The sequence below is a fragment of the Tenrec ecaudatus genome, chromosome 6, assembly GCF_050624435.1.
Source record: "Tenrec ecaudatus isolate mTenEca1 chromosome 6, mTenEca1.hap1, whole genome shotgun sequence".
In the NCBI taxonomy this organism is placed as follows: domain Eukaryota; kingdom Metazoa; phylum Chordata; class Mammalia; order Afrosoricida; family Tenrecidae; genus Tenrec; species Tenrec ecaudatus.
In genome coordinates, this window is record NC_134535.1 from 74,401,179 (window position 1) to 74,411,096 (window position 9,918).

Below are 9,918 nucleotides of genomic sequence, written 5' to 3' on the forward strand. Positions count from 1 at the left end.
GTGCCTTAAAGGAGTTAGGGCCCCCTCCCACCCCCCTCCCACCCACTTCCTCCTCCTCCCCTCCCTGTTTCTCCCAGCCCCATCTGGTTCCCATTTCGCTGCCGCCTACGGTTGGGAGGGCTGGAGGGGGGGGGGTGGCAGTAGGGGGCTCTGAAGGCCCCGCCCAGCGGCTCCTGGCTCCGTAAGGGGTGGGCGTGGGGGTGGGGGAGAGGCCAGAAGCAAGGATCCCCCGAGCCTGTAAGTTCAGCCTCGCCCCACCATTCCGCACTTCTGAGTGGCCTAGGGCCCGGCTCGGCGTGGGTGGCGTGGGCGGCAGCTGGTTTCTACATTCCGGCCCAGCACTGGGACCTTTCCGTCCCATGGTGGCGGCTGGGGGAGCGGGGTGCGTTACTGTGGAGTAGTACAGTCGATAAACTTAGCCTCTTCATTAAGTGCAAAACTGTCTGGGGGGTATTAGGAGCGAAGTCCCGTCCACCAAATCCCCGTCCCGCACCTGGTCAGCGTGGCTAGACTGGCTCCCTCCGGGGCGCCCCCACCAAGCTCCTCGGCTTTGTGTGTGGGCGGCCCCTCCCCCCCTGGTTATTCTGAGCTGGGCTGCCAGCCGCTGGCCCCGGGTTTCCACGAGCCCCCTCCCTCTCCCTGCCCACGCTCCCCGTGACGCACATCCTCCGCCCACGCAGCCTCTGCTCCAGGCGCCCCCCTCCCTCCCACCCGGCCCCCTCGGGGTGGTGCTGAGCCCCCCGATCTGGAGGGAGATGCAAGCCCGGGGAGGGGGCCTTCCCGGAGGGAATTGGGCGTGAAGCCAGAAGGCGGGAACTTACTGGGCGCCGGGCCGCCCGGGTCCTGGAAAGAGGACGGGGTGGAGCTGATCCTGAGCCCTCCATTCTCAGGCCTGGGGAGGGTACTCGGCCGGAGGAGGTGTAGGAGGAGGAGGAGGAGGAGGGGAGGAAAAGCCCGCGGACTGCGCGTGAGAGTGAAACTCCAGTGTTCACATCTTTGTTTCTCAAGGTTTTCTTTGAGGTTCAAATGAGAGCCTATGTAAGAACTACCGGTAAATTGTAAAATGCTAAGCAAATTTAAGACGCGATGCTTCTGTACCCTGAGACTGTGAATTTATGTTTCTTTATATTTGTGTAACTATGTCTCTTTCTCTCTAGGTTTGTATTTGAGAGTCTCTGTGTGTGGATTTAAAAATACATGTATTTTTTAAGCCATTGACTTGTCAGGCCTCGGGGCCGGGGCACCCCGCAGCGGGAGCTACTTAGATGCTGTTCTCTCCCTTCCCACTCCCATCGGCCCACTCCCCACCCACTCTCGTCCGCCGAGAACAAGGAATTCCCAGCCTGGAGAAAAGGGGAGACAAAGAAAAGCCATGAGACCATGAAAAGCCATAAAAAAAACTGACAAATGACAAAAAGGAGGTGGGGCCCGGGGTGGCTTTGTCTTGCTCCGGAACACTTTCCAACCTGATTCTCGGGGCCCCTAACTTTTACCAGTGTTCCCATAGGCCCACTGGGGAGAGCAATTAATATTCCCCTTGTGGTCTACATCAGGCCCTTCTTGAAGATTTCCCCCAGGGAAGACAACTGGAAGCAGTCTCCTCAGTACCCCCTTTCCAGGAAATGATGGAAAGAAAGGGGGAAATGTGGGTGGGAGAGAAGGGAGCTAACTGAAACGCATGCCGGCCTCTCCCCATCACGTGTCCTTGTTCATCTAGCAGGTTGAGCTACACACTACTTTTCACCTGATCAATACCCACTTCCAGGTTGCCAGCTGGGCTCAAAACTCACCTTCCTGGACTCTCCCTTGGAGCCCTGCCAGCCACACCTCTAGACAGAATTCCTCCCACCTGGGGTGGAGTGGGGGGTCCTCACTCTTGATGCAAATTTCCATTACTGCTGGTTACCCCCATAGCCCAGGACCCCTGTCGGGACCCCTTGTATCTGGTCGGGCCTCCTCCAGAATGAATGAATTGGTGATGGCATTTACAAGGTAGAAGCAGCTTTGAAAAGGGCAATTGGTACTTCCAAAGGGCCTATGCTTAGCAAGATTGGTTTGGGACATACAGAGGTTTCTTTTCCGTGTCTCCTGCCCCCATCTCCACCCTCACTGAAGTTTCTAGTAAATCACTCAAGTTCAGCTCCTTGGCCTTATAAAATGCCTACTATTCTGATAAATGCATTCACTCCCAGGGGTTAAAAGAAGACTGACCTTTTGCCTGGTAATAGGATGATAGGACCAATAAGTCAAGATTTTTCTCGTTTTTTTCCCCTCCTACAGGGGAGTTTCAAAAAAGTTCACTGAGGGCTTGAATAGAAAGTAAATGTTAAGGGGGGTGGAAAGGGGGAACCAATCACTGGGATCTACATTTAACCTCCTCTCTGGGGGATGTGCAACAGAAAAGTGGGTGAAGGGAGACGATGGGCAGTGTAAGATGGGATTAAACAATAGTTTATAAAGTATTAAAGGTTCATGAGGAAGGGGGGAGTGGGGAGAGAGGGGGAGGGAAAAAAAGGAAAATGAGGAGCTGATTCCAGGAACCCAAGCGGAAGGTGAATTTTGAGAATGATGAGGGCAATGAATGTATAAGTGTGCTTTACACAATTATGCATGTATGGATGGTGATAAGAGTTGTATGAGCCCAATAAAATGATTTAAAAAAAGAAAGTAAATATTTAGAAAATGATGGCAACACATGTACAAATATGCTTGATACAATTGATGTATGGATTGTTATAAAAACTGTAAGAGCCCCCCGAAATGATCTTTTAATAAAAAATTTTAACAGTTCATGGAAAACACCCCGACCCTTTCATTTTCCCACAAATGGTCTTTGAAGTCTCCTGTAGGCGTGGGGGGTTTTGGTGTTCAAATTGGGCCTTTTGCTGGAGATGTTTCACCGTTCCCAGACAAGTAATTCTTACCACTGGATCTCACAGGTTCAGAGGGGAAAGAGATTTATGAACAGATACTGACAACCTAATGCCATCCTGGGAGGACAGACAGTGACAGAAGGATGGAAGGCAAGTGCCCCCCTCTCCCTGGAGTGGTTGGGAACTGGCTTAGACAGGCACCTTGGAAGAACGAACAGGAGCTTTTCCTGGAAGAGACAGTGGCTTCAGAGAGATTAGTATGTACAGAATGCACGGAGGTCTAAAACAGACGGATCTGTTGCCGAGGCTGGAAACTGGGGTTCATTCTTGCTGGAGGAAGGAGCGCGGGGGGTGAAAGCGTTCAAGGCTTGGCTGCTGCGTGAAAGGCTGATGTCGGACTATGCCTAGTAGCTCCGCGGGAGAAAGACCTGTGCATTTGCTTCTTCTCTAAAGAGTACGGGCCGGCCGAGAAGCCAGCAGTGCTTCTAGACACGTGGCAGGGGGTGTGAGTCAGCAATCAACTCAACGGCATTTAAGAACAGCAACACTACTAGAGGAGGAGTGGCTAGGTATGAATTTAGGGAGGTGGACAAAGTCATTCCATTAAGGAGATTACATACCAGGCACTCAAGTTACAGAGGCGGCAACAGTGGACCCAAGCGTACCAATGATGGTAAAGATGGCACAGAACCAGGCATCCTTTTAGTTTCTGGTGCATGAGGTCATTGTGCACTGGAGTCCACTCAATAGCACTAGCCACAGGCCAGTGTGTGGCAAATTAGGTCAAAGGATTTTTTTTTCTCCCTGTTTTAAACATTTTTCAGTCCATCGTGGTTAGGCATCGTTGAGGCAGTTCTTAATGATTGGGGCCCCAGGCAGGATAGAATGAAACACTGCCTAGATCTGTGTCATCCTCACAATTGCTACTAGGCTTGAGCCCATTGTTGGAACCACGGCATGTTAGTCCATCTCCTTGGGTGACGTTTTTCTCTCTTCATGGCATGTATGCTGGACATGAGGTGAAGTCTCCTCATTCGCACTTCGAAGGAACATTCTGTCCGTTCATCTTCCAAGACAGATTTGTTCATTCTTCTGACAGTTAAAGGCAGGATATTTAATGGTTTTCGCTAACAAGATATTCTAAAGGCATCAATTCTTAGGTCTTCCTTATTCATTGTCTTGCTTTTGCAAGCATATGAGGCAGCTGAAGATACTTTAGCTTGCATCAGGCATACCTTTGTCCTCAAAGTGACACCTTGGCTTTTGGGAACTTTAAAGATGTTTTGCAGCAGATTTGCCCAGTGCAATCCATCATTTAATTTCTTGCTTCTGTGGGCGTTGATTGGGGATCCAAAGTACTGTGAAATAGTTGACAACTTCATTATTTTCTCCATTTATCATGATGTCGCTTATTGATATGGTCTGTCTTGAAGACTGTAGCCTTTGGTTCTCATCAGTAAATGCTTCAGCAAGCAAGATTGTGTTACCTGCCTATCGAAGATTGTTATTAAGTATTCCTTCAATCTTGATGTGGAGTTCCTTATCATGCAATCCAACTGCTACTTTTATAAAATACACTCCAGAATTATTAGAAAAATCAAAGCCTCCACTTTTGTTAGATTTACAAGATATTTATGAAGTACTGTTAATTGCTACAAAGTTTTAAAATTGTTACATTTAATTTCTGCAATTCCTTCATTGTGGGTTGGTAACAAATTCTGAACAGAATTGGTATGTTGTGTTGTTGTTAGGTGTGATCGAGTTGGTTCCGATCCACAGTGACCTTAATGCACAACAGGATGACACACTGCCCGGTCCTCACAATTCTCTCAATTGTTCCTACCGATACTGGGAGAGTGAAGGGAGGTACACCAGCCTGATCATGAGGTGCCAAAGGAATCAGTTATCAGGCATCAAAGAACAAAAAGCCATATAATTGTGTGCTCACCTCCATGATATGATGCTAAAGACAAATGGGTGCATAAGCAAATGTGGTGAAGAAAGCTGATGGTGCCTGGCTATCAAAAGATATAGTATCTGGGGTCTTAAAGGCTTGAAGGAAAACAAGCGGCCATCTAGCTTGGAAGCAACAAAGCCCACATGGAAGAAACACACCAGCCAGTGTGATCACGAGCCAAAGGGATCAGGTTTCAGGCATCATCAGAACAAAAAATCTTACCATAGTGAATGAGGGGGGGAGTGTGAGTGAAGACCCAAAGCCCATTTGTGGGCCACTGGAGATCCTCTTGCAGAGGGGTCTCGGTGAGGAGATGAGCCAGACAGGGTGCGATGTAGCAACGATGAAAAATACAGCTTTCCTCTAGTTCCTAAATGCTTCCTCCCCCCACCCCACCCCACCACTATCATGATCCCAAGTCTACCTTGCAAGTCTGGCTAGACCAGAGGATGGACACTGGTACAGATAGGAACCAGAAACACAGGGAATCCAGGGAGGATGATCCCTCCAGGACCAGTGGTGTGAGTGAAGATACTGGGAGGGTAGAGGGAGGGTGGGCTAGAAAGGGGGAACCGATTACAAGGATCTACATGTGACCTCCTCCCTGGGGGGTGGACAAAAAAAGTGAGTGAAGGGAGATGTCGGACAGGGTAAGATATGACAAAAGAATAATTTATAGATTATCAATGGTTCATGAGGGAGGGGGTAGCAGGGAGGGAGGGAAAAATGAAGACCTGATGCCGGGGTCTTAAGTGGAGAGCAAATGTTTTGAGAATGATGAGGGCAATGAATGTACAAATGTGCTTTACACACTTGATGTATGTATAGATTGTGATAAGAGTTGTATGAGCCCCTAATAAAATGATTAAAAAGTTACCCACAATCCCTAAATTAAAAGAGTTGTCAAAACACTCTCTTTCTCCCCATAACTCACTGGGCAACAAAACTAGATCTGACCTGAATTTATTTTGTGACAGAGCCTGACCAGCAACTTGAATGAGGGCTACTTCAGAGTTTTGGGGTTTTTTTTTAAACCCCACTTAATGTGAATATCTATGTGTATCACTGAAGAAATAATGTTTTGTATTATTAGGTAACACAAATGGTGTGCATTTGGCTACACTGTTAGGATTCTCTAGAGAAACAAAACCAGGACACTTATGATTTTATATATCTCTATGACAATAGATATATACAGCACGAAGGAATATAGCAGCTAATCCGTCCACACAGCAGTACAGAGGGCTCAGTTCAACTCAATTCTGTGGAACAGTTATTATATTGGAAGGCCTTCAACTCAAAAGGGCTGCTGGGTCCAAGGTCAAGGAAGCAGACGGCTATGTCTTCTATAGAGCAATGCAGGTAGTCCAGCCGCAGGCAGCAAACAGCAGGGCAGGTCACTGACAGTCAGCCACACAACAGGATCCGACAGTCCCAAGCTCAAGCAATGTATACACCAGCAGCGGGGCAAAGCAGGTCTCAAAGGAACCTCAAGCTCTAGTGACACAAACCATGGGTTGGCTGTCCCACAGGTAGTGTAGCTCACAAGTTGAGGCAAAGAACTAGCTAAGGCAGCCGTACGCTGGTCCGATCACCAGAGAGCAAGAGAGAGATGGGTGGGGCTTACTGAGCCATTTATCTCTTTGCCTCCAATCAAACTGCAACCTTATTAATCCCACATGTTCCTATTGGCCAGGTTGGCACAATAAACCTACCTTCACAGTTACTAACCTCACTGGCTGTTCATGGAAGAAAAGCCTGGTGATCCCATAAAGATGACAGCCAAAACTCTATGGAGAAATTCTACTCTGTCACACACGGGATCACCATGAGTTGGAAATGATTTGTCAATGGTTCTTTATTCTTAGTCCCAGACACTACTGGGATTGTTGCCTTAAATGAGTGTGTATTGTTGTTGTTAGGAGCCATTGACTCTATTCCAACTCGTAGCAGCTGCATGTCCAACAAAACGTTGCCCAGTGCTAGACCATCCTCACCACTGTTTTTGCTATTGTTGAGCCCAATGTTGCAGCCACTGTGTCAGTTCATCTCACCAAGGATTTCCTCTTTGCCAAGCATGATGTCCTTCTCCAGGGATTGATTTTGCTTGATATGGTGGCTGAAGTAATCTCATTCTCCTCGTCCAGGAAGCATTCCGCTTTCCTTCTTTCAAGACACATTTGTTAGTTCTTCTGCCAGTCCATCCTATATTCAATATTCTTTGCTAATACCATAATTCAAATACAGCAGTTCTTTTTTTGGTCTACTTCTGTACCATATGAGGTTTTTCAAATCTAAAGAACTCTGAATTCTAAAACACATTTACTATCCAGATTGACCACCCCATTTACTCCTAAGTCTTGGCCTGAGTTACTATTGGCTATTTGCATAAATCAAACCCACCTGCTGATCGTGAATATTCATCACAGTGTGTGCTATAGGCTTGCTTTGAAGATTATTCTGGAAGTGTTTTGAACAGTGTCTGCATTATTCAAACAAGGCTAAAAGCTTCTGGAGTGACTACCTTGAAATTACAGCACTCATTTAGATGCTAAATTGTGATGTATTATGAACACTCTCATTACTACCTACCTTGTCTACACATTTTATGCATTCCTATCCTGTGGTCTTACATCCAAATCAAAGAGCTCTGAATGCTAAAGAATGTGGGGTCTGGTAAAAAAGGGCATTAAAAAATTGTTTTCTGTTTTTAAAACAATTTTATATTTATAGAAATGTTAAGATGGTACAGAAAATGCTCACAAACCTCATATTTAGTTTCCTTGGTGGTGAATATCTGATTGTATGGTACATTTGCCACACCAACGGATGGACCGGTTTTGATATGGTGAAAGTCCATAGTTTCCTCTCCTCACTAGCCAATTTTTGTGGCACTTTCTCTCTCACCTTAATCACTCAGAGTCAGGTCAGATTTTATTCCTAGGTATTGTGAGCCAAGTCAAAACATCCCTGGCCACATCCAAGGTCAGGCCACTGAAGCCCAGCTGCAGCCCCAACAGTGTGCCCAATTCTGCCCTTCAGACCAACCAGCCCTCCCCGATGATTTCTCTCTAACTCCCTGAGGCTAAGTCACAGCTAGAAAGACTCTTTCTCCATCAGTCTCACCTCCCCCCACCCCTTCCAGCATTCTGCGTCACTGGTAAGGATTGTGTCTCCCCCATAACTATGTGTTGTAAATCATAACCTCTATGTCACGTGGTTATAACCACACTTGGTATGTTAATGAGGTAGGACTAGGGCAGGGTGTGTTTTAAGTCAATCTCTTTTTAAAAAACATTTTATTAGGGGCTCATACAACTCTTATCACAATCCATACATATACATACATCAATTGTATAAAGCACGTCTGTACATTCTTTGCCCTAATCATTTTCAAAGCATTTGCTCTCCACTTAAGGCCTTTGCATCAGGTCCTCTATTTCCCCCCCCTCCCTCCCAAGTCAATCTCTTTTGAGATATAAAAAAGATGAAATAAGAACTAAAGGAAACAGAGGAGGGGGAAGACATATGCTGAACCACATGAAGATCATCCCCCAGGAGCAGAGAAACTCAGAAGAGTGGAAGACTTCCTTCTGGAGCAAGAAGCCTTCTAGAGCTAAATCTCAGAATCTGGACTTCTGGCTTCCTGAACTAAGAAAATAAATTTCTCTTTGTTAAAATCATCCATGGGGGTATTTCTGATGTAGCAACACTAGGTCACTAAGTTACCCAGAGGTGGGTCTTCACAGATAGACAGCCTGCAGAGCCCTCTTCTGGGCACCCATCACCCAAAGCTGGCGCCATATGATAGGACTGTGTCCTGACTGCCGGCACAGTCTCTTGTGAATTAGCCACACCCCCCATGTCAAGTCCGAACTCTCATTTCCCCTTCATGGGTTTCTTGATTCTCTATAGTAGCTTACAAAATTTATGGAGACTAGTACCCAAACGTAGAGTTACCCATTCGTGATGGCCTGGAAGGAGACAGACAGATACACCAGGTAAGGGGTGGAAGAGATAGTGGCAGGAGACTTCCATTTTTCCACTTGCCATGCCACACTCTCCCTTACTTAAATGTTCTTGCCATCCCAAGACTCCCCAAAGGAAAAGAAAAAAAAAATCCCCAAAGAGAAATCCAAGGTCCAGGGTCCCTTGTTGACTCATTGGGTCCTCCATGCACACGAGGGAGTACCTCTAAAAGCTGATTTGTGTGTGTGTGTGTGTGTGTGTGTGTGTGTGTGTGTGTGTGTGTGAGCGGATAGTGTATTTGGAGCTTGTTCTAGCAGGTCAGACTGTTAATCAAGCTTTCTATTTAGAGGTCCTGAAAAGAATGTGTAACAATGTGCGACAAGAAAGGACTGATTTGTGGCAGACAAAGAACTGGTTTTGCCACCTCGAGAATACACCTGTTCCCGCAGCCATCTGTGTGTGCTAGCTTTTGGCAAAAGACAGCATGCCTCTCTTGTCCTACACACTTTTCTCACCTGACCTCGCTCCTGTGTGACTTCCTTTTGTTTCCACAAATGAAGAAGGACATGAAAAGACAGTGATTTGATCATGTAGAAAAAAAACGAGGGAGGTGCTGTCAGCCATCCAAACAGATGAGTTTGAAAAAACGTTTCAAAGAATGGAATGGCAGATTCGACAAATGTATTAAGTGTAATGGAGAGTACTTTGAAGGTGATTTGGTGATTCTGTTAAAATTTTTTTTAAATACATAGCTTAGAAGGGGGAAAATTCCATTTTGGGGGGTTACCCCCTCGTATGCATGACTCAATGAATATGCATGCATGACTTCCTTCTGTCTACTGCCCTTTCTGAGACTTACTGCCAGGATGGGGCTCTTGCAGCCCCTCCTCATTTGCACAGCTCAGTGCCCCTTGAGAAGCCTGGCGGTGCGATAGTTAAAAGAGCAAACAGAAAGGAAGGTTGAGAGTTTGAGCCTGCCACCTGCTTCCTGGGAGGAAAAACCTGTGGTTGCTCTCACACATATCACACCTTAGAATGCCCGATGGGGCAATTCACTCTGTGCCACAGGGTCACGACGAGTCAACATGGACTGGAGGATACAGACCAAGTGTGCCTGGG